The sequence below is a fragment of the Anser cygnoides genome, chromosome 1 (genome assembly GCF_040182565.1).
Source record: "Anser cygnoides isolate HZ-2024a breed goose chromosome 1, Taihu_goose_T2T_genome, whole genome shotgun sequence".
Lineage (NCBI taxonomy): Eukaryota > Metazoa > Chordata > Aves > Anseriformes > Anatidae > Anser > Anser cygnoides.
In genome coordinates this window covers 84,725,001-84,745,799 of record NC_089873.1, presented here as the reverse complement: position 1 = coordinate 84,745,799, position 20,799 = coordinate 84,725,001, and the positions used below count along the sequence as shown (strand labels likewise).

General features: G+C 39.2%; 2 long non-coding RNA genes across 6 annotated transcripts in view; one reads left to right on the top strand and one right to left on the bottom strand.

Annotated features, from left to right (window-relative positions):
* Positions 1–1,239: 1,239 nt before the first annotated feature.
* LOC125184998 (uncharacterized) lies at positions 1,240–16,923 on the bottom strand. Its single transcript, XR_007169799.2, has 3 exons — positions 16,786–16,923; positions 8,678–8,730; positions 1,240–4,609 (listed from the first exon to the last, which is right to left on the bottom strand). It is a non-coding gene; the product is annotated as an uncharacterized lncRNA (long non-coding RNA).
* Positions 3,029–20,799, top strand: part of LOC106040206 (uncharacterized) — a 26,968-nt gene continuing 9,197 nt past the window's right edge. Inside the window, exons 1-6 of one of the 5 annotated variants that reach the window (XR_010833164.1) lie at positions 3,029–3,165; positions 6,231–6,298; positions 10,854–10,931; positions 14,835–15,116; positions 15,243–15,599; positions 17,464–17,588. This is a non-coding gene — a long non-coding RNA (uncharacterized lncRNA). Of the gene's footprint in view, positions 3,166–6,230; positions 6,299–10,853; positions 10,932–14,834; positions 15,117–15,242; positions 18,155–20,799 lie in introns of those variants that run through there. The other 4 variants (XR_010833165.1, XR_010833163.1, XR_010833158.1 and 1 more) reach the window with 4 other exon arrangements.

Sequence of the window (20,799 nt, the reverse complement as noted above, 5' to 3'; positions counted from 1 at the left end):
TAAAGTGAAGTAAACCATGCTGTCCTTGGTTAAAAACATATCCCTGAACATTTGGATTGACACTAGATTGGACTTTATGGGGTAACCATGCAAGTGGTAAAATCTGTTTATACTTAAGTGACAAGAAATTTGAAAAAAAAATAGGATAGTAATGTTGGATCTTGAGTTATTTTCCCCTGTATGTTGGAAAGTGCTCACTTGTTCTAGTTTTATTAGTACTTTGTCCTGTGAAATTTCCTTTAAAATAAGAAAAAGCAGAACAAATTTACTGGGGCCTCTGTTTCTTTACTAGAAACATAGCTTCACCATGCAAAGAAACTGGAGTGCAGAGTTAGCTGAAAATACAATAGTTTGTAGATATACCTTCTAAGACTGCACGGTCTTTGTCATGTAAAGTGTATGGATTGCAATGTTTCAATTTTTTACATTTAAGTAAGCATATTTTAATGTAGTTTTCTGTTGCTGAATTAATTCTACTGAATTGCTCTGATACTTGGCAAAAAAAATGCAACATGCATATTGACTTTTTATTCAGGAATTATTGTTATAATCATGGTTGTTATGTAGAAGAATGTAATTAATCTATAGGTGAATAATTGAGAAGGAGGGGGGAAAAAGACTATTCACGAATCTGTGTGGGTTTTGAAGCACCACTAACATAACAACCACTAATATTTAAAGTATCTTCTAAATAATTGTACTCTATTCATGTTCTATTATAGGTAGGGTGCTTACACATTTCTTTTTGCTCTCCTATTGTTTTGCAGGCTGTATAAGCAATATATACATACTACTGCTTTTATCTAGGGTTTAGCGACTATAACATGTCAAACACCAACAAGTAATTTTTGATTTTAACCTGAGTAGGTATATCCATTTTTTTTCTTTATTCCAAGGAAATAAAACTGGATGCACTAACTAGAAATAGAAAAACAGAATGCTAATCAAAGTGTAGTCAAGATGTAAAACCACAGGGATTTGCATTTCTAAAATAACATCTATGGTGTCAGTGAGACTTTTTGAAAAGTATTGTTTTATCTGAGGATTAGTAACAATGTTTTCCTTATTCCTTTCTCATCTACTGGAAAACTTGGGGAATCTGACTACAGTGAGCTTTGTACCAAATCCACAGGAAGGAAAAACAGAGAAAATCAGTTTCCAACATTTTTTTAAAAATTCCTATTGATGAATTACCATTATCTGAGCCTTAGGATGAGCTCCCTATTTATGGTCCAAGGTTAAATGGGAATCACCCATATCTTTTTCTTTCTTTCAAATCATTCCTTGATTATTTTTTCCTACAAATTTTCTGCTGATTTCTCTCTTGCCTTGGACACTTTATTGGAAGATGGTTTACATTTACACCAGGTATGTAAATTCTATAAATGAAGAGGTTATTATCACCACTTCAGCGTGACCCATATCCTGTCTGCTACCCATGAGCAAGCTAGTGTTAGCCTAATGGTTATATGTGGTGCAGTCACTGAGTGATTTGCATTTGGATGTCAGTTCCATAGTTTGCACAGGACAACTGTGGCCCACGAACACAAGGATCAGTTTGTGACTTCAAAAACCTTTAATGCCTTCTGCCCTTGCACTGCGCACTGAATTAAATCATGGTGTACTGTGACAGTTGATCAACTAGCTTAAGTGTAGTTATGCCTGGCAAATAGTTGAACCCTTGCTTAATTCAAATTCTTCACTAAAATTAAAAAGACAATAACATAAGTCAGTTAAGTTATAACAATGAACAAAACACCTCTTAAGCAACAACAATAATGACCAAAATGTATGCATCCCCCACGTCACGTTTATTATCTAGAGCCCCTGCCACAGCTACAGCTGAGAAGTCATGCTCTTAGTTGCATAGTGCACCTAACTGAGAGGTGACTGAACAGCACTCAGATCAGTTGTATGGACGGTGCCATGCTGACCACAGTCCAAATCAGGGTAGAGCGTGTAGCTTACCTCATTCTAAGGTCTGGCAATGAGGTGTGGTGGTTTTACTCGGGTGGGCAGCCAAGCTCCACCACAACCACTCCCTCACTCCCCCTCCTGAAAGAGGAACGGGGAGAAAATACGATGAAAAGGGCTCAAGGGTTGAGATAAGGACGAGGAGATCGCACAGTAATTATTGTGACGGGCAAAACAGACTCAGCATAGGGAGATAGTAAGATTTATTGCTTATAACTAACAAGCTAGAGAAGTGAGAAACAAAGGAAAGAAACCAAAAGCACCTTCCCCCCATCCGCCCTCTTCCACCTCCTCACCCCGAGCGGCGCAGGGGAACTGGGGAATGGGGGTTATGGTCAGTCTATAGCGCTGCTTCTTTGCTGCTCCTTCTCAGTCACTCTTGTCCCCTGTGCTGTGGGGTCCCTCCCACAGGATGCAGTCCTTGCCGAACTGATCTGGTGTGGGCTGCCCACAGGCAGCAGCTCTTCAAGAACTGCTCCAGATATGGGTCTGTACCACGGGGTCCATCCCTCAGGAGCGAACTGCTCCAACCTGGATCCCCCACAGGCAGCAGCTCCTGCCAGGTCACCTGCTCCTGCGTGGGCTCCTCTCCACGGGCTACAGGTCCGGCCCGGAATCTGCTCCAGTGGGGGTCTTCCACAGGCCACGGCCTCCGTCAGTGCAAGTCCACCTGCTCCACCGTGGTCTCCTCCATGGGCTGCAGTGTGGAACCCTGCTCCATGGTGGTACTCCATGGGCTGCAGGGGGACAGCCTGCTTCACCATGGTCCTCACCACAGGCCGCAGAGGACTCCTGCTCCAGCGCCTGGAGCACCTCTCCCTCTCCCCCTCCTTCTTCACTGACCTTGGCACCTGCAAGGCTGTTCCTCACTCCTCTCACTCTCCCAGCTGCTGTGTGGCACAGCATTTTTTTTCCCCTGTCTTAAATATGCTCTCACAGAGGCGCAAAACAACATCACTTATTGGCTCAGCTCTGGTCAGCAGTGGGGCCCTTACCAAACATGGGGCAGCTTCTAGATCCTTCTCACAGAAGCCACCCCTATGGCCCCCTGCTACCAAAACCTTGCCATGTAAACCCACTACATGAGGACAAGGCTCTAGTGCTTCCTCCTAGGAGACAACTTTCTGCACAGCAATTGAACCTACTGGCAGCTGTTCTTCTGTGATCTTCTGAGGATCTTCCTACTGAAAGGCAAGTTCTCTTTTTCGTGCTGGTTTTATGTTTCCAGTCCCATGGTTTGAGCAAAACATTGCTTTTAATGATTTCATCCAATCGTTAGCTCTTTCATTTACTGTTGCTTTTGGGTACTGATCTTCAGAGTTGTTTACTTTTTCATCTTACTTTTGGGTCAGTAGCATTGCTAATCTCCAGTCAATTCCTTTCCTTCTACTAATCATGCTCAGATCAGTCTTCATTCCCATTTTTTATAGCCAGCAGCCACAGTGTTTACTACATACACATCTGGCAAGCTCATGGCACCAACAGAGGGCCATGCAGGCTTCTCCTGCCACAACCTACTTATTGAAGATAAGACTTAAAGTCCAAAATTCTTGTTCACTTTATTATCACATATTACTTGAGGTTCTGCATCTTATCTTTGTAATAAATTCCCAATTTTGCACACATTTCTTTCATTTCTGAGAGCAAAGAGAAGAAAGTATGTAAATGGAGTGGTATCTTCATTCCTTGGTAGCTCTTTCTGCCATTATAGACCTTTCCCTCACAGGAAAGGGCAACAGACCGAGAATTACCTTTAAGGAGTCTTCTTTCCACTATGAGGATTGTTATTTATTTATCTGTTTGTTTATCTTTTTTTCCCAGAAGCTTTCAGGACTGCATTCGGCTCATGGAATCAGAGTGTATTCTGGAGTATCCTTGAGGGTTCTAGTTATGTTCCTGAGTTCCCTATCTGATCCTCAAAATACCAGCCTTGCAGCATGAAATGCCAACATTTCTTTGAATCGTATTTTACCATTATTATTTCCTTCAACTCACAGAGCGGTGTGGGGAAGACTTCATGCTAGCATGCTAGTCCTGAATAATACCTTTTGTATTCAACGTTTAGCAGAGTTGATTCATCAAAAGTAAGAGCGTAGTTGCATCAGCCATCTGAACCCATACACTCTTCTGTTTCTGAAAAACTTCTTTTTTTTTTTTTTTTTTCCCATTTCTAAGTTAAGCTCACTGGCAGAGCAGCTTGAAAATAACTTTTTTTGTAGTAGCTAACTCTCTCAGCCTTCTATCAAATGAAAACTAGCTTTAAAAGTCAAATTTGTTAACTACCATCGCCCTGAAAATGTTAAAAATAAGACAAACTATTTGCTAGGGGTCCTAGGCAAGTGAAGGAGTGAATGTTTCTATTCACTCAGTTTTTATACTTGAAAATTTTGTGTAGAATTGAAAAGGGATGAAGGATGGTATTTTCAAATGTGCTTTTAACAAACTAGGATTTTTTTTTCCAGAAGTAGCAAAAGTTTCTAACATGGCTGTGCTGAAAACCACTGAAGCTTAACTGACTTTGTTAATCAGGTCTAGGCTATAAGTTGGACACAAATCATTAAAGACATGTAGTTGCCTCATTCTTGTTGCTTTCATTGCGATCTGGACTTCTAAACATCCTTTGTGTCAGGCATTCCTGAAACCAAAGCAAATATGGAGTTTCTTTTGTAAAGTACTCTAAAAGTTTGGTTTGTTTAGCCTAAAGAAGAGGAGGCTGAGGGGAGGCCTCATGGCGGCCTGCAGCTCCCTCACAAGGGGAGCAGAGGGGCAGGCGCTGAGCTCTGCTCTCTGGGAACAGCGACAGGATCCAAGGGAACAGCATGGAGCTGGGACAGGGGAGGGTCAGGCTGGGTGTTAGGGAAAGGTTCTGCACCCAGAGGGTGGTTGGACACTGCGACAAGATCCCCAGGGCGGTGGTCACAGCACCAAGCCTGACAGAATTCAAGTGTTTGGACAACGCTCTCAGACACATGGTCTGATTTTTGGGTGGTCCTGTGTGGATCCAGGAGTTGGACTAGATGATCCTCATGGGTCCCCTCCAACTTGGGATATTCTGTGATTCTATGTACTTAACGTGGAATAATAGACTTCTTTCATATTACAGTTTTCATACTTCCATCATGACATCCTAAAAGACTACAAATTTTATGTGCTCCATAGGGTGATATGAAAGGAGTTTCCCATTAACTAATATTTTTTAATGACTTTCTTCATTAGATTGAAGGGTTTGGAAGAGCTAATAAGTACCTGCATTACAGACCTTTTTTTTTTTTTTTCATTTTTAAATGTAGCAAAGGGGAGAAATGTGGTGTGTTAATTTGACTCAAAAATGCATGCAGAAAGGAAGAAAACAGCCTTGAAAATTGTCATTTTCTTCATCCACTTTCTGCAGATTATTTTTCAAACTGCAGCTTGTTTTGGAAAAGAAAAAATATTATCAAAGGAGAAGAGATAAACCAGCATAAAGAAATTTACAGTTTTACCAGTGCCAGGTTTCTTGTATGATGGTAATCTACTTGAATGGTCCAAAGCCACAAACAATAGTGAAAGAGTCCTAGTTCTAGAAACTAGAAAGATTTTCTAGTTTCTTTCCTAAAGGGGAAAAAATGAGCTTGCTGTAACTGTAGCATCTGTCTAAAATTTCAGAATTTGTGCTTGCATTATGCTTACAGTATTGCTTGAAATACCTTTAAATAGAAATCAGAAGATTTATGAAAAATGTTGAGAACACAGACAATTTTTAAAGCTTGCTCTGATAGCACTTCCTTCCGGTAGGAGTGTACTGAAGAGACTGTCATTTCTTTTTATGCTAACAAGAAATGGTTTTCAGGCTGTTGGGTGAGAAAGCATAAGGAGAAAAGTAATCCTTTACATTCTGTACTTTTTAGTCTGTTGCTCTCCTTGTAAGTACAAAATTAATAAGATAAAAAGCTAAAGAACAGTAGGACAACTTATTCTGTGAGTATAAATCAAGTAGATAATATGAAAAGATTTGTCAATACATTGGCATAAAAATAGCCCCCTATAACTCTCTTGTCACTAAAAGAAAGAAGTAGTTCAGTTTCCTTAAGCAGTAAGGAAGAAAGAAAGAACTTCAGTTTCCTTATGAGGAGAGAACAGGACAGGAGAGGAGAAAGTACTTCAGTTTTTGCACAGTATTTTGGTTAGAGAGTAGTTAAAAAAAAAAAAAAGTAGTAATGTAATAAAAAAAAAAAATCAAGAAAAAGTGTATGAAAACCTTTTTCGCTTTGTTGAAGGTGAAATGAGGGAGGTATTGAATAATGCATGGAGCTGAAGCCTCTACATCATGGCCATACTTTCTGATGTAAGTACATGTTTGGACAGAAATACATTTTTATATTATGTTTTGCTTTTCCTGCTAGAATATAAAAATTGTAAAACTTTTTTTTTTTAACTTGAGGGTATCTTTTTAGATTTCATTTCTAGATTTTTTTAAAGTAAATATCTGTAATTTTTTTGGACAATGTTGGAACCAAATGCAGACAAATCAAATTTGACTTTTTTTTCATATTAACTTTAGTAGTTTCAAGAAATGCTTTATTTTCATGAGATTAATATATCTCTGGCCACACTGGATGTAGGTTGTGCAATGAAGCATAGGATAGCTATTGGAAACAAACAGCTGGGGAAGAGAAGATCTTTGGTGGTGAACAGTGGTGAAAATGTACAGAAAGAGGACAGAAAAGTGGAAGAAGAAAGAAGGGATTATGAATAGTATGATCTGTAGAGAGTCTGGAAACTAGATGCCAACCTTGATCTGGAAAATGGAAAAATGAGCAAGTGCAGCTGCTTGCGGACTGAGTGATTTTGACCTCAGAGTGTCAGGAATGCAAACAAAAAAAAATATATATATATATATACGTATATTAAAAAAAAGAAAAAAAAAGCAACAACAACAAAAAAACTTTGTAGTGCAACCTTCTGCTGCATCAGAGGTCACCTGCTTAATCCTAGGTAGTAGCACAAACACTGTGGTGATGAGTAGGAGTCAGTACAGTGGTTCTCTGGTCACCAAACTAAGCTGAGTAACTCATACAGTAGCTAAGACCAGTTAATATTCAGGACACTTTCATCAAGCAAGGTGATGCAGACAAGCAGACTAGAAGAAAAAGTTTCTGTTTGCTTTCATACTGCCAGTTCATTCCTGTTTAGCAATCGACACCCGTCCTGAAAATGACCTCTTGTGAATTGGACATATTTCAGGTACTACCTATTCTGAAGTAGTTTGCATTTTCTCATGGCAAACACTGCATTGCCTTTTATTAAGGCCATCTCATTCTACTTTATGCATTTTCAGTTGATGCTCACATATCTTTATATTGTTAGTTGTAATTTGAGATTGCAGCAGAAACTAAAACATTCCAATAGCATTTGCATGTATTACTTCCCATTTGTTATGGAAACCTCTATATTATTTACAGTGTCCAGCTGTAATCTGAAGGAACAAAACCTACTAGTTCCTTTTTTTTTTTTTTTTTTTTTACTTCTTTGTCTTCCAACTTCCTCCTCTTCCTCCTTCAAATGTAAGTTAATTGGGAGGAACCATTGTTCTCCCTAATGCAGTTCCATGCTCGAGGGCAGGAAGGCTCTGCAGGAGGATCTGGATAGGCTGGACTGATGGGCTGAGGTCAACTGTATGAAGTTCAACAAGGCCAAGTGCCAGGTCCTTCACCTGGGACACAACAACCCCAAGCAGCGCTACAGGCTGAGAGATGAGTGGCTGGAAAGCTGCCTGGCAGAGAAGGACCTGGGAGTACTGGCTGATAGTCAGCTGAATATGAGCCAGCAGTGTGCTCAGGTGGCCAAGAAGGCCAACAGCATCCTGGCTGGTATCAGGCATAGTGTGGCCAGCAGGTCTAGGGAAGTGATAGTCTCCCTGTACACGGCTCTGGTGAGGCTGCACCTCGAGTACTGCGTTCAGTTTTGGGCCCCTCACTACAAGAAGGACATGGAAGTGCTGGACAGAGTCCAGAGAAGGGCAACGAAGCTGGTGAGGGGCCTGGAGAACAATTCTTACGAGGAGCGGCTGAGGGAGCTGGGATTGTTCAGCCTGGAGAAGAGGAGGCTCAGGGGCAACCTTGTCGCTCTCTATAGGTAACTTAAAGGAGGCTGTAGTGAGGTGGGGGTTGGTCTGTTCTCCCACGTGCCTGGTGACAGGACGAGGGGGAATGGGCTAAAGTTGCGCCTGGGGAGGTTTAGGTTGGATGTTAGGAAGAACTTCTTTACCGAAAGGGTTGTTAGGCATTGGAATGGGCTGCCCAGGGAAGTGGTTGAGTCACCATCCCTGGAGGTCTTTAAGAGACGTTTAGATGTAGAGCTTAGTGCTATAGTTTCGTGGAGGACTTGTTAGTATTAGGTCAGAGGTTGGACTCGGTGATCTTGGAGGTCTCTTCCAACCTAAATGATTCTGTGACTTCTTTTCAGCTGCAAGGTTTTCAGTTTCTGGTTAAGGGTTCTCTCTCAAAAGTGGCAGGCTGGATCCCAGATGCCCAGTTCACTGCTTGGGACTATGCTCCAGCCAGTCGCCCTCCAAGAAAGCTGGGTGTTTATCAAGAACAACCTTTTAAAAGCCAAGGAGCAGCCAATCCCATTGTGCCACAAGCCAAGTAAACGGGGCAAAATGCTGGCCTGGCTAAACAGGGAATTCCGCCTGGAACTAGGGCAGAGAAAGAAAGCGTATTACCTCTGGAAGCAAGGTCTGGCTTCACGGGGAGAGTATAGAGCTACAGTTCGCATCTGCAGGGAGAAAACAAGAAAAGCCAAAGCTCAACTTAAGTCAACACTGGCCAATGTAATGTCAGACAATAAAAAGGCTTCTTCAAGTATATCAACAGCAGGAGGAGGTCAAAGGAAAATACTGGACTGGTACTTGAAGCAGGTGGCCACCTAGCAGGTGAGGATGAGGAAAAGGCAGAGGCCTTTTTTTGCCTCTATTTCATAGTAATGACAGATCTGATCCAGACCTCAGAGCTGGAGGACTATGACTGAAGGAGCAGTGACTTTCCATCTGTGGTCACTAAAATCGTAAGGGATCAGTTGTATCAGCTCAACGTTTGTAAGTCCATGGGGCCTGACAGGATTCACCCCACAGTGATGAAGGAGTTAATGGATGTTACAGCTGGACCTCTCTATAATTTGCCGAAGGTCACAGGAGTCTGTGGAGGTTACTGGAAGCTAGCCAATGTTAGTCATCTATAAAAAGGATGTAAGAGAAGACCCAAGAAACTACAGGCCTGTTAGTCTAATCTCAGTCCCTGGAAAAGTTATGGAGAAGATTGCACTGGGGAATATTGAAAGGCAGTTAAAAAATAAAGCCATTATCAGGCATAGTCAACATGAGTTCATCAAGGAAAAGTTTGCCTTAGTAATTTGATCTTCTTCTATTGTAAGGTTATCTGTTTGGTGAAGGGAAGGCAGCAGATGTAACCTTTCTAGTTTTAATAAGGCCTTTCGTACTGTCCCTCACAGCATCCTTCTGGACAAATTGTCCAACTGTGAGATAAATGGGTTCACGCTACGCTGGGTGATGAACTGGCTCAACAGTAGGGCTCATAGGGTTGTAGTGACTGGGGATGCATTAGGCAGGTAAACTGATGGTGTTCCCCAGTGCTCAATTCTATGACCAGTACTGTTTGATATTTTTGTCAATGGTCTGGATGCAGGAGTGGCATGAATCCTTGGCAAGTTTGCTGATGATACTAAACTTGAAGGGAGTCAACAGATGCATTGGAGCATTGGACAATCATCAACAGCATGAAGTTCAACAAAGGAAACTGCTGGGATATGCACCTGGGACGAAGTAATGCTGAACACACGTACAGACTGGGAGAGGAGAGGCTGGAGAGCAGCTCAGCAGGAAGGGGTCTGGGAGTGCTGGTAGACAGGAGGCTCAATGTGAGCCAACAGGGTGCCCTGGCAGCCAAGAAGACAAACCAAATTTGGGGGTAAATTAAACACAACACAGCCAGCTGTCCAAAAGAGGTGATTATCCTGCTATATTTACGGCTGGTGCAGCATCATGTTGTTCACAGTTCTGGTCTCCACAATGTGAAAATGATGTTAAGGTCTTTCAAAGCATCCTGAGGGAGGGCAACAAGGCTGGTAAAAGGGCTGGAGGGCACATGCTGTGAGGAGAGGCTGAGGACACCTGGGTTGTCTGGCCTGGAGAAGAGGAGGCCGAGAGACGACCTCAGTGCTCTCCACAGCTTCCCGAGGAGGGGAGGCAGAGAGGGAGGTGCCGGTCTCTGCTCCCTGGGAACGAATGACAGGACACAGGGGAACGGCATAAAGCTGGGCCTGGGGAGGTTCAGACTGGGCACTGGGAACAATTTATTTCCCGTGAGGGTGGTCAAACACTGGAGCAGGCTTTCTAGTGAGGTGGTTGGTGCCCCGTGCCCCTCAGTGTTCAAGAGGCATTTGGACACTGCCCTCAGTGATGTGCTTTGACTTTTGGTTAGCCCTGAAGTGGTCAGGTGGTTGGACTTGATGATTTTTGAAGGTCCCTTCCAACTGAACTTTCTTTTCTGTTCCGTTCATTTCCTGTTCTTGGCAATGCCCAGCAGGGTTTATATCCTATACTGATTTCCAAAACACATAACAAGGTTTTTATTGACTGTTTAACATCTCATACACCCTGAACTTGACAAAGCAGATTCCCAAATGTAGAAAAGCAGATTGATTAAAAAAAGTTTTCTTAAACCAACAATTGTATTTGCTTAGTGGTTTTCTTAGCTTTGTGATAAAATACAATTCCATATTTGTTCAAAAACATATACTTGTAAGTGAGATGGAGAAAAAAATGATTAACTTGCCTTATTTCATTGACTTTGCTCACTCCTATATGTGCTTATGCTGTACAGACTGAGTTTTACAGTTCAGTGGAAAAAGTGGAGTCAGTTTAGCTTCACATGAAGTGTACAGCAGAGAAGATGGAAAAGGTAGGGGGTTTATACTAATTTGCCTAAGAGAAAAAATCATATTTTTTTTTAAGCGAGCACCCTGGGGACTAGAAAACATAGCGACTAGATGCCCCACTTTTTTTTTTAATTTTATCATTTCTTGGATGTTAAGTGAATCGCTTTTTGCCTGAAGTGTCCTGATACCTTGTAATTTATCATCACCTGAGGTAAAGCAGAAGTCTTTTAAATATGTAAGCTGATAGTACTGTGCTACACAGAATTTCTTAATAGCTCTTGGTCTATTTACAAAACAGTTCACAGAATTTTTGAGTTTAAAACATTCCCTTAACAAATTCTTTTTATACCCAGATTCTTATTAACTTTTATCATTCTGTGCACTATCACTTTTAGCAAGATGATTCTGTCATCATTTTTACTTATTTAAAAAGATTTCACAGCATCCCTCTCTGTTCTGGTTTGCTGCATTTTATTCAGTGTGATCTCCAATTTGATTGTTGTAGAAGGGTCTTCTCTGGAGATGTAGGTGAATTTCAAAAAGCCCAAATATCTTTTCAGTTGGAGGAAGCACCATGAATACAGGTATCCTGTCAAGTTATCTGTTAATGGAGGTTTCAAATTAAAAAATAAAAAACAAAAAATCTGAATGATTACTTTGACTCAAGTCAGGAGAGAGTAATCTTTCCTAAGCTGCATTACTACCTTTACCTCTGTGCCAGCCAAGAGCTGAAAATACAAAAGCAGAAACTCACTGAGAGATTCCTCAAGAGCTTTCAAGGAGTTTTTTGGGGACAGAAGGGTGGTTGCTTTTTTGCTTTTTTTTTTTTTTTAATATGCTACTGGAGAAATAGCCATTATATACAGTAAAGTCTGTGTCAACAGTAAAATAACATATGGGGTTGACGTGTACAGCTATAGGATTAGAGCAGTGGGCTCCAAACTTTATCACACCCTTATCAGTGAAAATATTTTGAGCACAAACTCCAAACTTATGTATATTTATTTTACTACAGGAGTACATGTTTATGATATATATTATATGCATTATAAAATCTCTACTCTTAAATAGAAGCTGAGAAGACATATAGTTGAAATAGAAATATTTTAAAATAAAAATGTTATTAATTTACATTACAAAAATCCTTTTTCTTCTCACAAAGAAATTTTGAGAATAATCATAGAATCATAAAGGTTGGAAAAGACCTCCAAGATCATCTGGTCTAACCATCCCCCTACCACCAATATCACCCACTAAACCATGTCCCTGAGTGCCACATAACAATATTAGAGCAATGTGATTGAATACACTTGATTTACTTTTGAAAATCTCAGTTTAACACTTTGTGATACAGAAATTTGGAGGTCTGGTTCTATGTTCTGTGCATTTTGATACTTGGTTTTAATTGCCATCATGGCTGAAAAAGGTACCTCACAAAGATGTATAGATGCCAAAGGAAGAAGTGCACCATTTTCTGTGCTTACTAAATCACGATTCTCATTTTTTCAATCCCCTTCATCAATTTTCAATCCCGTGCTTTTTTTTTTTAAGTATACAGATATAAAAGTTTTATTTTTTTATATATATACATAGGTGATATACCTCATTTTCGACAACTGCATCACATAATGATGAAAATATTTCCACATGTCCATTTTAAAAATGCTGCCAGCATAGAGTTGGTTTCTTTGGAAAAGCAGTTACTTTCTCACTTATTGTTAAGGTATTACCTTTACCTCTAAGGGACACATTGTTTGTTTATTCTTTTGAAAGTATCTGCTACTTAGCATACTACTGATAGCCACTTGTCATCATAGAAGAGGTCAGCAGACTTGGAACACTTGTATTTTTTTTAAAGAAAAATGTGTAAAGTCATCTTTAATTTTGACAACACTTTTAAGCATTTTGCATGAGACAGCCAGCAAACCAACGTGTAGCACGAAAGATTTTCATGGTCACTCCCCATCTCATTATGAAGTGCTGTAAAGATTTAAAGGCTTTTTTTTGGTGAAATTAACCACAGTGATGATACCCTGTAGAACTTTGTGCATTCCTGATCCCATTTCTTTGCTGCAACAGCTTGCCTATGAATGATGCAGTGAATGCATTTCACGTTCAGTGCTAGCTACCTTACCCTAGAATCCCTTTTTTATTCCAGTCAAAGCAGCTGCTCCATCGGTGGTTACACTTACAGAGAGTTTCCATAAAACATTGTTTTTATTAAAGAAGTCATTTAGCATTGAGAATATATATTCTCCAGTACGTCTTTCCTTCAGTGGCTCACACAGCACTAGTTCTTCATGTACTTCAATATTGAAACAGAATCTAGCAAATACCATAAGCTGAGACACGTTAGAAACACCTGTACTTTCAGCCAACTATGCCACAAACCTCCCACACTGCATAATGTGTTCTAATACTTGTTTCTTCAAACCTTCAGCAAGGTTTTCTAGGCATCTTCCAGCAGTATTTGCTGACAAAGGAATGCATTCCAGTTTGTTGCCATATTATTTTCTGCGTATTATTCCACATACTGTGGCAGAAAGGACAAACATTTCCCAAAGTTATGTGGATTTTTGTCTTTTGCTATTAACCTCAAAAGAGGCTTCTAGACATTTATTATAAAGCTTAATTTCATTCTTATTTCTCTAGATTAAATAAAAGCTCTAAAATTTTTCCTCTGCACCCTAGTAGTTCATGTTTGTGAGCCCCTTGGGTATGAAACCCCCTTTTTGGAGACCATTGTCCTATAGTATGGATGTATTTTATTTTAATTATCCTTTTTTTCCTAGTGCAAGTTCCAAATTGGAAAGTGTATTGGATCCTGCGGTGACAAAAAGGGTGAAGTGTTTTCTGTATTGTCAAGCCCAAATGTTCAAAAGGCACATCAAGTGCCAGAATAGCAGATTTAAAAATAACAGCAAACAGCCTACCAATATTTTTTTCTTTTGTCTCTGCTTTTAAGCTGTAAGACTGACCTTGAGTCATATATTTCCAGGCTTTTTCCTGTAACTATAAGGATTAGAAACATACTATAAAAAAATAAGGGAGCAGAAGTGTTCATAAAAGGCCTGCCTTTGGGAGCTGAGGCTTTTAAGAAAATCTACAGATACCACAAGGCTCATGATAAAATCCTGGTATTTGACAAGACAGCGTTTTATTTCTTTACATGAGAGAGCACTAAGAGTCTTTTCCTCACATGGCATCTGAAAAGATCTCTAACGTATCATGTCTAATGTAGTTATTTTTGGTCTGAACTTGCTGTGAGTTGTGGTTTTGGCAGACCCTGTACCTGTGCAGAATCCCACCAGTGGTTTTACACTGAAAGAGCAGATACGAGCATGGCACGCCGCCTGAAACATCCACCTGCCTTCTGCACTGATAGCCTGTAGGCAGCCTGTGGGCAGCGTACATGTGGTTTATGGGGGAGTGCCTCATGGTATGTTAAGCTGCCTCGTGGCACAGAGGTCTGTAAGGGTGCACAGGGCACCACATGCTCTGTAAAGCGCTCTCTAGCTGTGCCTGAGGTTGCGTTTACAGGCACAGCCTCTTAAGGACAGCAGGTCTGGTTTTAAAAGCAGCTTCAGAAGACTGCATACACTCTATGTGAGAACAGAAAGATGCTTACAGAATGTCAGTGCAGAATTTCAAACCTAAAATTAATTCAAACTTGATTGTAAAAAGCACTGTTAGATTAAGGTTACCAAATAAAAAGTTCACTGACAAAGAACAACTGCAAAAATTGTTCAGTGTGTACACTGAATCTGATATCTAGCTCTTTTATTACTTTACTTTTTATCTAACAGTTCTGAAAAAATGTTAATGAATGCAAATACCTTTATAAACTTGCATACATAGTCCTAAGATTTGGGTTCGAATGTTTTAAAATCATTGACATATATCTGCCTTTTTTTTTTTTTTGATAGAAAAAAGTTGAATTAGCTATTAGCAGTTATCAAGTTACCTATGTAGTAGTTTTGGAAAATGAAATACTTTGCCTGCAGACCAATGTGATCTACGATCTATGGTAAAACAAAGATGGAACTTGCTGGAGCAAGTCCAGCGCAGAGCCACCAGGATGATTAGGAGACTGGTGCATCTTCTTTATGCTCCAGAGAGACGAAGAACTGAGACTATTCAGCCTGGAGAAGAGAAGGCTCGGAGAGATCTTTTCTATGTGTGTTAATAACTGATTGGAGGGAAAGAAGGTGAGGGAGCAGACTTTTCTGATCGGTGCCCAGTAACAGGACTTACTAAAACTAAAACATTTGAAATCCTATCTGAACAAAAGAAAACACAGTGTGTTTTTTTCTTTTCTTTTCTTTTTTGAATAGGTTGCCCAGAGAGGTTGTGGCATCTCCATTCTTGGAGGTATTCAGAACCCAGTTGGATGCCGTCCTGGACAACATGCTCTAGCTGAGTTGGACTAGATGATTTCAGTTCTCTTCCAAGCTCAACCATTCTGTGATTAAATCCTCCTTTCCATAGTTGAAATTATACAAGGCTACCACGTATTAAAATATTATGTGACTAAACCCTCCCTTCCTTTTTCTAGAAATAGTACTGAGTTCACTAGGAGTAAGAATTGCAATATTTGCCTGTTATTTTCCTGACTCCATATCAAAGATCATCATCTGCGGTATAGTTTCTACCAATGACTGGTAATTCACCACTACCTGCACTTTAAAATGGTAAGCTTACCACAGCTTTGCCCTCCTACTAGACCATATTAAGGAGAACCAGTCCTGAAGAATCAGAACATGGTAATATAGGGGCCAGAAATATTTTATTTTAATTATTTTAATTTGAGGTCTGGAAGGTGTGCTAATTTCTTGAGGGGAGAAGATGCATCAGGAAAAAAAAAAAAAAAACAATAAACGTGTGTACTAAAATGTAGAAGTGCCCTTGAGCAGACAATATTGCCATTTTACCTTTTGAAATACTTTGCAAATCTCTTCATCAGCATGAATAAATACATTGCAGTGATGAATTTCTCCTATGCCTATTCATATTAGAAGAAACATTTTGGTGAGAGCAGATGCTCTACTCACATTGAGAAATTGTCCATCAGATGTCATGGTAACAAACAGCTTTCACAAACAATCCAAAATGTATCTACAAAGCAAAAACCATCCTACAGCCCACCTGCTCAATAGAAAATTCAGGGAAAAGCTGTCAGTATTTCTTGCTAGAGATGCTCTCCTAGGAAGGTGTTGATGAACTGGGGAATGTCTGGAACAGATTGTTTCATGAGGGAGGAAGATAAAAATACTGGTTGTTTCAGCCCTCCCAGAACTGAAATTTTCCCAGCCTGCAGAACAATTGTCTTGCTTACTTACCAGGCTTTGAAAATGTTTTAAAAACTATGTCTGTCTGTAGCTACAGAAACTATTGAGGACCAGATTCAAAAATAGGAATTTATTTTTTGCTGTTATCCTGGATCTTTTCATCACTCTGGAAGTTCTCTTACTCTTACTTATTCGTTCTCATTTGCATGGAAACTAACGAAATCTAGCATAAGCTCTCTCACCTATATTACCCAGTGTGTTCACTAATCTGGTGAGAAAGGTAGTTGATTTTATTTTGCTGTTGAGTGGTAATAGAGGGGTTAAAACATATTGGGGTAGTGAAAATGTTGGTGACAAATGGAAAACAAAATCAATAAAAATTGAGAGAGGGTGAGAAGGGAGAAGCACTGACACTGCAAAGGAAAGAATGGAAGAAGAAAAGAAAGCTTCTGCATACAAAGTATACAGGCACAGAAATAGAGCAAAACAGAAGGGGAAACATACTGATTGATGAAAGGGCTGAAAAATAAGCGTAGAGATGGAAGAAAAACTCGGGTGAAAGGAAAATCCCCCAGAACTGTAAACTTACCATAAGGAAGTTATCTTAACACTGAAAAAGTGCATCAAGCTCAAGGAGTCAAAGAAGTATGTGCTGAATGATGGTGGGTCTGATACACATGCCCTGAAACAATACTCTTGCCTCCATTTCTTGAAGTCTGCTTCATTGCGTTCAGGATTAAAATAGTCTGGAAGTAAGAAAAAAGAATAGACATATACTCAGAGATTTATTTAGATACGTCAGCAGAAGAAGACATTATGGCTTGAATAACAACTCTACCCTTCCATGTATGGTAACATATTCAGCTGTTGAAATACAATGTGGAACCATTGCAACATCTGAACACTGTCACATTGTTGAAATATAGCCAGAGAGCTTCCTAGCAGCTCCTGAGCTGCCTTTTAGCAATTTATCTTTCCGAGGCTGGGAGGTAAAGAGAATAGAGAAAGGCTAAGAGTTTTATTTTAGAACAAAGAGAAACTTTCTCACACTCTAAATAAAAGAGCTTTTTTTTGGTGTGAGATCCTACTTTAGATTAAAAAATGCATTCATGGGGAACTTTCAAGTGAGTACATCAGAATTTGCCACATCGGTGAACTCATGAGAATCATTTGCAAATATATATCACCTAATATTTAATGCATGCTCTGAGAACTCCCTTGCTCTACCAGTCACTTTATCTCCTCACTTTCCCTTCTTCTTCCTCAGGCATTTTTACTGCTACTGCAACCTTCAGGGATTTATCCTGTTCCAAGTTTGAACAGCATGCATATGCCAAAACAAGTAAGCAAGCAGTATTTTCCAACTCAGCTCTGCTATCAGCTTTATGAAAGGTTAGTGAAGCTTTCTGCCACACATTGAAAGCACTGAACCTAACCATGTCAACCAGATGCTTCAGAGGGGAAAGCACTTTCAAAATGATCTGTAATTTGGGGGAACCTGGAATTGAACTGAAACCAAATGTGAACTGGCCTGCTGATTCAACATGGTATTTCTATTTGATCCCAAATATAAAAGTGACCATATTTGTATCATACCTGTTGAACCAGAATTTACTGGTGGGGAAAATAAGTTTTGTTGGTTAAACTAAAGGTTCGGCATACTTATGTTCATTACATTTATATGTGTGTGTGTGTATATATATATATATATACATATATTTACATACTTACATATAAAGGGAAATCCAAAACCCAGAAATAACAAAGTTCTACTGGATGAAGGGATTAGAAAGAGTAGGCTGATCTGAAGTAATCACCAGTATTTTGATATAGCTGGTCCTTGAGATGGGAGTCCTGGGATGTGGATCAGTCACCTGAGAAACTGGCATTTTCTTTGAAGTAAACTTATATGATTTAGCAGATCCTCTTGTGAACTATTTAGCAACTTTCTTGTTGCTAAATGGCAGAAAAAAAAAAAAAAAAAAAACCAACCATACTTGATTGGACTCTGAAAGCATTCATCTAAACTTTCCTTGTTTACACATTTTATTCCTGTTGCAATTTATCACGAAAGCTGTGATTTGATCAATGGGAAGAATCACTAAAAACTTACAAACCATACAAGTTCATCAACCACAGCTGGTGACATCTCATTGTATCAGGGAACCCTACTGTTCTTATGAAATGACAACCGTAGACCCCATTTTGAAATGCAAACTGACCTTTCTTCAGGGGAATGAGAAGAAGGGAATTACAGAATAAAAGATGATCACATTCAATTCTGATAAATCCACAAAGAAGCAATGTAAGTGTCTTTGGACTATAGCTTCATAGCTAAAATAATGAGTGTCTTTTTGAGGGTGATGCTTTGTTGAAGACTTGCCCAGAATTAGTCAGTCTTAATAGAAGAGCACTCAAGCCTGACCCTGTTCCGGAAACCTGGTGTTAGATTTATGCTTAATAGTCTTTGGAGTCTAAGATTGGAAAACATTAATGTATTTCAAATATTTCCTGAAGATATGGCCTTTAATAGTATATCTTCAAAGTCTGCATATGTGCAGGCATGTGTTTGACTATATAAGATATGTGCCATACTGCATTTCATAGATGACTGAATGGCTAGGAAAATACAGGGAAGGTGTACTATAGCTTCATGTAGTAAAAAGTAGAGAACAATGAAGCTAGTATTCTAGCATAAGAAAACTGAATAGTAAATTTATGGAAGTTTTTCTAAAGTTAAAAAATTAAATCAAGAATCAAAAATAACTTTTCATTTTAAGATACGTTTTGTTTTATTATGTATACTTTGACTAAAATTCAAAGTAGATTTGAGCCAACTTGAGAAAAAACATCCAAACAATTATTCTTTATTTGATTTTTGTTGGCTTCACCAAAACTTATCTTGAGAACACAGAGTGCAACTGCATTGGGAGTTGAATTAAACCTATTTGCCTTCATATATAAAATTGAGAGGGTAGCAGTAATATATGGTTCAGCCTTTTTCAGAAGCAACTTAATTGCGTGCAAATAAGAGCTGGGGAGAACTGTGAGGCTTTTGAAGTGGATCTGCCATGAGCTCATTGAAGTAGCTGTGTTGTACTGAGGATCATGTTGCACAAGGATCATATTAGATCTGTTAATGCTGTGATTCTGAATGAAGCATGCTTCCATCTCTCACACTGGTTCTCAGGATATATGGATCAATACAAGCAGGACCAAACAACACTTGAATTCCTAAACCTAATGAAACTCTTGAAAAAACAAGTATTTGAATGAATGATCTGCTATGGTCATCTGCAAGTCTGGCCTCCTGCATAACAGAGGTTTTGGAATTTTATTCAGCATTTCCTATGGTGGAAGTTATTGTTCCTTTATTATTATATTATCTATGTGGTGTCAAGTATAAGGTGGTTTTTATGTTTGTTTTGAATTTTGTGGGAGCTCTTGATTTGATCTGTTTTCTGATTTTCTATTTTGCTATGGATCATTTTCATTCAGCTATGGATCATTTTGCAGATCTGACAGTCAAGTATGTAGATCCCTCCCTTCCCATAATATCAAAATGCAGTTATCCAAATTTTATGTATGTGATTTAAATATCAGGACTAGCAGATTATAAAATTCCGTAATTAAGTGCTCAAACTAACAATCACTTTGTAAAATTAATCTAGTATCAGTGGATACATTTACAAAGATAGATAATACACTCTTGGTAGCACAAGAATTTTCTTTACATCTACCACTGAGAGCAACAGCAGACCACAATACAGGAAACACAAGATATATGCATGGCACCAGGTTCGTATTTCATCAGTCCGTGTTACTGCAACACATTAATGCTGAAAATGCAGTGCTCTCCTCTCCATACAATATTCTTTCCAATGTTGTTTGTCTTAGGACTTAGTTCCATATTAAGTATATGGTAGCAGAGAAGTCCAAATCTAGTGTCAGCTAAGGTTGATAGGAGTCTTTTTGTTGATAGTTAAGAGTTTTATATGAGACCAATACAGCTCTACTGGGTGTGTTTTATGGAAGAAACAAAATTTTAAGTGGAGGATTTCAGGGCAGGGAGTGGTTGAGATGGAAAGGATGCTAAAGGACATCTCACTTCAAATAAATTGTGTTGTCCTGGGTAAAACTGAAGGTGAACACAAAAAAAAAAAAACTGATTTTTTTTTTCTTTTTTGCTGATGAGAAAACTCAGGTTATTGCATTAAATATACAGCAGGGCAGGTCACAGAATAGCACATGAAATGGAAACATGATTGAACTGCACGTGACATTCTGCGGGACCAATTATGTCTCCAATATAGATTAAAACAATTTTATGCACAATTTATTAGTGTTGTCATAGATGGTCTGCCCTAAGTCAGAGCCTAAGTGAATTGAGTTGTTCACCTAGAGCAGTACCAACTAGTCCTTTACAGTACAAATTAATTACTACAGCAAAAAATATATATGTTGGGCAGAAAGGGGGGGAAAAAAAAGTAATTTTGAGAAAGGTTTTTGTGCACACTGCTGATTATCTGACTGCAGATAAGTAGATCACTAGTCGTTTCCAAATGGTGATGGTTTACTTCAGCCACAGCTTTCAAATGTGATT